Source organism: Bubalus bubalis, chromosome 3, assembly GCF_019923935.1.
Source record: "Bubalus bubalis isolate 160015118507 breed Murrah chromosome 3, NDDB_SH_1, whole genome shotgun sequence".
Classification (NCBI taxonomy): domain Eukaryota; kingdom Metazoa; phylum Chordata; class Mammalia; order Artiodactyla; family Bovidae; genus Bubalus; species Bubalus bubalis.
The window spans coordinates 109,846,476-109,854,914 of record NC_059159.1 but is presented as its reverse complement, the minus strand read 5'-3'; the positions used below and the strand labels follow the sequence as shown (position 1 = coordinate 109,854,914).

The window sequence follows — 8,439 nt, the reverse complement described above, 5'->3', positions numbered from 1 at the left end:
AAAATTACATAGTAATTAGGATGTTAGTTGGTGAGGGCTTGAACTTGTCATTCTTATAGAAATATAAAGGAAGTAGTATTTAAGGTAATTAGATTAAAGAAATAAAGAATATCTAATGAGGCTTGGTAACTAGATGAAAATGACTATGGTGGAGCAGTGCAACAGGGAGGCAATTTGAGGAGAAAAATGAGTACTGAAGAAGAAATAGATTAGCTAAGAGAAAATACAATTTGAGATAAAGGATTGTAGTTTAAGGATCCGGCCATGGATGAAAAGCATATTTGGGATTCATTCTCATAGAAATGATAGATGAAATGTTGAAAGTAAGTAAAATAGGATTAGCCATCATTTGTATTAGAACAGATGATGTTATGGTAATTCTGTGGCACAAATTTATAGAAACATTCTGTCTTAAAATATTTCAGTATGACTTATATTCCTGAGTGTATTTCTGTATTAGAAATTGGCTTCTTTTTCCTAGCAGTTAGTAACTCATGTATATTAACCACAGTATAGGTTTTTAAATTTAAAAAGGAGGAAAAATAATCCCTTGGGTTTACTTTGCTGCTTGCTTATTACCATTTGGCAGAAACACATGAACCAAATGTTAAGCAGCTTTAATATTAGAGCTTTGATTGATTCAAGGTCTCTCTCTGGTGAATTGCTCAGTTAGTTATGATTTTTTTCTTCTAATTTTATTACTGATTACCCTACCTCCTTACAACAGGAACTTCTTACCTTTTAATATATCATCTCTGTTGTCATTTTATACTTATAACTAGAAGAAGAAATAGCTGCATATTTATCTATTGAATGAATTTTTCAAGTTTAAAAATGTTAGGATATTTCACACACATGAATCTGAATTTCCGGCTGCTTTGGGAGAATTGGGAAATCTGGTGACACTCTGCATTAACTATCTACCGGTTAGCACAATAGTATCTGTTGTGTCAGTTTCTGTGGCTTGGGAATCCAGGTGCAGCCTGACTGGCCCCTCTGGCTCAGGGCCTCTCATGACTCTATACTCAAGGTATGTACTGGGATTGCTGTCGCTATAAAATTTCACTGGGAGAGGATCATCCAAGTTCACTCCCAAGGTTGTGGGAGGCATTCAACTCCTCAGGGGAGGTAGGTTAAAGGCCATCCTCAGTTCCTTTTTTAAAAAATGAATTTATTTTTTGTTGAAGGATAATTGCTTTACAGAATTTTGCTGTTTTCTGTCAAACCTCAACATGAATAAGCCATAGGTATACATACATCCCCTCCCTTTTGGACCTCCCTCCCATCTTCCTCCCCATCCCACCCCTCTAGGTTGATACAGAGCCCCTGTTTGAGTTTCCTGAGTCATACAGCGAAGTCCCATTGGCTATCTGTTTTACATATGGTAATATAAGTTTCTGTGTTACTCTTTCCACGCATCTCACCCTCTCCTCCCCTCTCCCCATGTCCATAAGTCTATTCTCTATGTCTGTTTCTCCATTGTTGCCCTGTGGGAGGAGGGTTCAGGATGGGGAACACGTGTATACCTGTGGTGGATTCATGTTGATATATGGCAAAACCAATACAATATTGTAAAGTTAAAAAATAAATTAAATAAAAAATAAATAAATAAACCTAAAAAAATTATTCAGTACCATTTTTCTAGATTCTGTATATATGTGTTAGAATATGGTATTTATCTTTCTCTTTCTGACTCACTTCACTCTGTATAATAGGTTCTAGGTTCATCCACCTCATTAGAACTGATGCAAATGCATTCCTTTTTATTGCTGAGTAATATTTCATTGTGTATATATACCACCTTGGTTCCTTTTCAAGTAGGCCTCTTCACACGGCAGCTCATCACATGGCAGCTTGCTTCATCAGAACAAAAATGAAAGCAGGACGGAAGTCACAGTTTTTTTGCAACTTAATCTTGGAAATGCCATCCAGATACTTTTGCTGTGTTTTTTTCATTGGACACAAGTCACTAGGTCCAGCCCATGTTCAAAGGGAAGGCATTCATTACCCAAGGGAATGAACCTGTCATGAGCCATTTTAAAAGTCATCGATTGCTCCCTGTTCATGAGTTTTCACACAACAGGCATGTGTTAGAGCTGAGTCATGACGGGCTCCTTATGAGTGGGTCATGAACTCTCTGGTCCACAGCTGACCTCCTCCAGTCGCCTTAACCTGTTTATGTTCCCTGCTGGGATTCTACATATAATTGAGTTAGTGACAATGACATTAAACAGGGATCACGATCTTTTTTGTAGAGATGTTTCTCGACAGTTTCAAATTCTTCTCTTCTCTGCTCTGTGGAGAAAAAATAACCACAGGAAGTCAGAATAGGAGATTTGAAAAGGACCAGATTTAATATAGACTAGTTGGCTAAAATATACCACTTAGTTTTGCAAAGGTTCTTTAAGTATTCTCCAAGTTTTGAGTTAAACGTTATTAATATAGATATTTCAATTATTTAAAAACTGTTTAAGTAAACCTACTAAAGGCATTGATATTTAATAAAAGTTGTCATACTGAGAAGACAGAGAAACTTATTTTGCAATACATTTTAAAGTATTCTAAATACGTTATTAATTAAAAGCTTGTGGCACTGCACCAATTGTTTTTTAAGAAGTTCATTAAAATTATACATGAATGCTCAGTGCTATGAAGCGTTTAGGTAGAATGGTATGAGTCAAGTTCCTCATGAAAATACGCAACTAAAATGAAATATCAACTTCATTATCAATTTATCCATATATAACACTGTAACTTTAATACCCTGCTTTCAGATTTTGGGGTTTATCAGATCATGTATTCTCATTGACTTTATACATTTTTTAAAACATGAACTTATTTATGTTAATAAAATGTCACTTTTAGCTCAGTTGCAGTACTGTGTAAGAATTCACATAAAGTTTCACCATTAGAAAGCATAAACAGCGTTCCAAGCTACTGGCCTGTAATAAATTTCCTTTGGGTTAAAGAAACTTTAGCAAGAGATATTTCCAGTATAAGTTTTATTTTTCTTAAGCAAAGCCATAAAATAATCATTTCAAATAAAAAATTGCTTTTCTAAAACAGTGACAAATAATATTTAAAATAAAAAACCCTGAGATGCAGCAAGTTTCCAAAGTGTCTTTTTAAAAATCATCTAAGATTTAATATGCATAGTGTAGTTTCCACCTTAAAGAGATTATTAATTATCCAGTTGTATTATTATGTTACCATACCACTACATTCAATTAACCAGAATTTGCTATTCCCTGACCATACTATGTAGCAGAGTTCATTTTATAAACACTGTATCTACAGTAGCCTATGTAGATACTTGTTTATTTATTTACAGTAGCCTATGTAAATACTTGTTTTATTTACCATGTTGGTTACTATTTTTAAGATACCACTTTAATTATAAGAAATGTAAAAAGTATGCTGAGTATCTCCTGGGATTCCTCTTGTTAGGTATTTTGCCTCCTCTAGATAGAATTTTGTAGAGAATTGTGGCTGCTATGTGCAGTAACAATGTTAGCAAATCAAATATTACTATAAGTCAGCACTCTTCAAGAATATTTATTAATGTGTCAAAATAAATATATGGCTAGTTTATCTGAACATTAATGAAAAGTTTATTGTGTTCTTAAACATAGATATTTTTAAGAGTTCATAGTATAACTTTTTTTGATGAGTTTCTGTTGTATAGTATTTCCTTTTGTTTCACCTCATTTACCACTCCAAGATGGCAGTGGCTTTGTGGTATTTTCTCTAGATGTGCCACATTGTTAAGGAACCTGATACCCCAAAGAAATTGCCTCATCCCATGTTTCATGCCAGAGAAGGCAATGGCACCTCACTCCAGTACTCTTGCCTGGAAAATCCCACGGACAGAGGAGCCTGGTAGGCTGCAGGCCATGGGGTCTCCAAGAGTCGGACACGACTGAGCGACTTCCCTTTCACTTTTCACTTTCATGCATTGGAGAAGGAAATGGCAACCCACTCCAGTGTTCTTGCCTGGAGAATCCCAGGGACCGGGGAGCCTGGTGGGCTGCAGTCTATGGGGTCACACAGAGTTGGACACGACTGAAGCAACTTAGCAGCAGCAGCAGCAGCTTTCTTCTATTGTCTTTCTAAACGTGGGTCTTTTTTTCTCTCTATTTTTCTCCTGGTCTGCCAGCTTACACCCAACAACTCCTTCAAATTAAAACTCAGAATATGATGCATCCAAAAAGTTTTCTATATTTGTACCAAGGTTTATGAATACTTATGTTTGAGTTATTGGTTGCTCAGCATACAACAGGTGCTCATAAATGCTCCTTTAAAAAATTCAGAAACCATGAAACACATTTTTACCTTTTTCTGTATGGAGATAGTATCCTAAATTCTGGGGTCATGCATGTATCTTTTTTCCTAAGAATACAGAAAGAGTATAGATGAAATTTACTCTAGTATTTAAGGATAAGTGATTTGATTCAAGATACCTAAGGTATGTATTGATTTTTTTTATGGTTGCATATCATTTTGATTACCCATGGTGCAATAGTTTCAACCCCTCTTTAATTTCCTTTTTACCCAATTTCAATTTCATTCGAATATCCAAGTTCTAAAGCATATAAAATAAAGCTTCTGGAGTTGAAACTGCATCTTCTTGGCCACTTTGAGCCCTAATTGTATCCCCAAGGTTCAGCTCAGTTGTATAGCTTTGAGATACTCCATATCCAACTCTTCTTGACCAGTTGAAATATTGAAAAATCATCAAATAATTAAAATTTTTCTACTGTCTACTTTATGCTTTAAATCACATTAGATACTACTACATTAGAAAATTATAAGATATAATCATGTCTTTCGGAGAAGGCAATGGCACCCGACTCCAGTACTCTTGCCTGGAAAATCCCATGGACGGAGGAGCCTGGTAGGCTGCAGACCATGGGGTCGCGAAGAGTCGGACACAACTGAGCCACTTGACTTTCACTTTTCCCTTTCATGCATTGGAGAAGGAAATGGCAACCCACTCCAGTGTTCTTGCCTGGAGAATCCCAGGAGTGGGGGAGCCTGGTGGGCTTCCATCTATGGGGTCACACAGAGTCGAACACGACTGAAGCGACTTAGCAGCAGCAGCAGTAGCAGTAATCATGTCTTTACAGATGCTACTTAAGAGATGATACAAGGGTGAACAATCAAGGCATAAATAATTGAGAATAACTATTTCACAGTTCTGGGGATTCTTGCTGTTGATGTGCTTCATGGATGCTGCAAAGCTGGAGATAATGAATAATAGGTAACTTTTATTCAGTTGTGTCAGGCAGTTCTCTTGCCTTATCATCATAATAACTAAGTGTCTCTCCTCCTTTACATATGAGGAAACTGAGGCTTAGAGAGGTTAAGTGCCTTGCCCATATGCACCAGAGCAGAGTTTTCTAAGTTCACACTATTGATTATTATACTTTTCTGGCATTCAGACTTGTGCATATGTGAGAATGGAAGGTCTTGGCATCTGGAGCATGGCGATAGGGATGCATTTATTAGTATGACAGTATTCACGGTAGCAGCTAAAATACAAATGTGACTCGTGGTATAATGCTATGCTGCTGCTAAGTCACTTCAGTCGTGTCCGACTCGGTGCGACCCCATAGACAGCAGCCCACCAGGCTTCCCTGTCCCTGGGATTCTCCAGGCAAGAACACTGGAGTGGGTTGCCCATTTCCTTCTCCAATACATGAAAGTGAAAAGTGAAAGTGAAGTCGCTCAGTCATGTCCCACTCTGTGCGACTCCATGGACTACTGCCTACCAGGCTCCTCAGTCCATGGGATTTTCCAGGCAAGAGTACTGGAGTGGGGTGCCATTGCCTTCTCCATAATGCTATGCATGAGACTATAAAAATTTAAAAATCAACTGAATAATCTTTTGTATTTTGGAAGCAGTTGTATGTACATTATCATAGATATGAAATTATCATGATTAGCTAATGTTTTAACAGATATTGCTATGCACATTGGAAAGATGAGGAAATACACCAAAAGACTTTAAGTGACTTGTCTGTCCTAAGTCACAGGACTAGGAATCGATTGAGAAATAGAAATCAGTCCTGGACTCCTTTGGAGCCCTTCCACCAAGGTTTTCTTCAGAATTGTAAAACAGAATAAAAAAATGGGTATTTTGTGGGCTGCCTAAATACTTTTATTAATAGCAATTTTCAGTTTATAATAATGCTTCATGCTTGTCAAAGAAATACTGGATGGAAATTAAACATTAATTACTTGGACATGGAGACCTGATTCACACCTAGTTTTCATTTTTTACAGATATTTTTCAAATACCACTGGAATTGAACCCCTTAACTATTTGATCATATTTTCCCCAGTAGTGATTGTGGAGGAATTCAAACCTGCTTGCATGAAACCTATTGGCAGTCACCTGGATAGTAGTAGTTACTGGCAATCTTTAGTCTTGTGATCAATCAGTTCTTTAGTATTAATAAATTAGTTAAAAACACTTTCCCTCTTGGCTCAAAATTTCAGGAAAAAACCCGCCTCAGTCACATGTTGAGCTCTTGATTATTTGACACCCCATGGCCTGTTAAGGCTGAGGAAAAGATCAGGATGAAACATGAGGTGTCCTAGTTAGATACTAGGACAAACCTGGTACTCACAAACCTGGGACAAGTTGGACTTCCAGAGAGGCTGCAAAGATGAACGAGAAGCCAGAATACAGATGGGGGTTGAGGACCCTTTGGCCTCCTCATTCTGATCACCTAGTAGCTTTTTCTCAGCACAGCATATCTTTTCCTTGGCTAATGACATCAGTAGTCATTCCCGCCCTTGTTAATATCCAGAGGCTCATCACCATTTCCCAAATGAATTCTACTGAGTAGAGCTGTAGAGCAAGCAGCCAGCACAACTTCAGGTAGGAGGACTGGCTCCCTGAAGGGCTGCATTCCTGTTCTGCTACTTAACGTTAAATACCACACACAGCTGACACTCATGAACTGATTCTCCTTATATTCCTTCTGGAAGCAGGGAAGAGATAATGATTAATACATTACAACATTTTTAAAACATTGATAGACCGTCTTAGGAAGATGCTGGTAGGTACAGATTGTTTCTGAAGCAAAGCTAACTTCTGATGGGAATTCAGAGGTTGTTGGAGAGATAAAAGAAGAGTTGAGGGAACCTAGGAACAGTATGTGTTTGCTTTAAGATACACAGAATTTTTAAAAAGGCTATATTATTTAAACCTTTTGAAGCACTGATTTATAGCTTTTGATTTGAAAATCAGTGGTTGACTTGTCCTGCACTCTTCCATTTGGTTGTAAAGTTAGTATCTTACTGCATATTTACCTAGTGAATTTTGCCCCAGAAGCTGTCAATGTGACTATTACTGCAGATAAAAACCCTCCTGTATCCTTGGAAAGCTAATACATCTCTGCTAGAGGCAACATTACCTGGGGAGGCTGAGTGTATGATGTGGCTGCTCAGTTAGCTTGTTCTAGAATGCTGGGTGCTTAGGCATCCCTAGAAGTACTAAGATTAGATGGTTGTCCACATTGGTTGCTCTCCAAACTCACCTTTTTCCAGTGATCCCCCCCCCGCTTAAAACATTTAAATAAAGTCCTAACTTGATGTCAAATCTTCAGCATCTCCTTAATAAAAATGGAGACATCCAGCCTCAGTACCACAAGAAAGTAGATGCTGCATTCCAGGAAAGATTGGAGAAGTAACATAATTATAAACAGCAGGTCCTACCAGCTAGTCCAAGTGTAAAATCTCGGATCTGAACTTTGGAATGGACTACTGCTAGAGTGGAAATATCTTTTGAAATGATAGTCTTAGATTCTGTCCAAGCTGGCCAAAAATGAGTAAAATACCTGGGTTAATTTGGTTATGATTAGCAATAAAAAATATAAGCAGACAGGATTTCCCTGGTGGTTCAGTGGTTAAGATTCTGCTTCCAGTGCAGAGGATATGAGTTTGATCCCTGACTGAGGAACTAAGATCCCACATGCTGTGTGGCATGACCAAAAATTAAATAAAATAAAATTTAAAAGCAATAAGCACAGTGAGAAAAATAAAATTCCAAAGGAAAATCATTATCAAATTACCATTCTCATTTAATGAAGTATGTGGCAGTATCTAGATCACTGTATGCATGAGAGAGAGAATGAGAATATGGTTAGTTAGCATCTTTGATTTGGGAGAATGGCATTAAAACATGTATAATATCATATAAGAAACGAATCGCCAGTCCAGGTTCGATGCAGGATACAGCAAGCTTGGGGCTGGAGCACTGGGATGACCCAGAGGGATGGTATGGGGAGGGAGGTGGGAGGGGGGTTCAGGATGGGGAACATGTGTACACCCATGGCGGATGCATGTTGATGTATAGCAAAACCAATACAATATTGTAAAGTAAAAATAATAATAATAATATAAAAAAAAGAATGAAAAAGGGAGAAGTTG

The 8,439-nt window shown here is 37.6% G+C and overlaps 1 long non-coding RNA gene across 1 annotated transcript; it reads right to left on the bottom strand.

Moving 5' to 3' along the window:
* Positions 1–1,769: 1,769 nt before the first annotated feature.
* Positions 1,770–6,953, bottom strand: LOC123332840. Its single transcript, XR_006549933.1, has 3 exons — positions 6,637–6,953; positions 4,333–4,389; positions 1,770–2,295 (listed from the first exon to the last, which is right to left on the bottom strand). It is a non-coding gene; the product is annotated as an uncharacterized LOC123332840 (long non-coding RNA).
* Between the last annotated feature and the right edge of the window lie 1,486 nt (positions 6,954–8,439).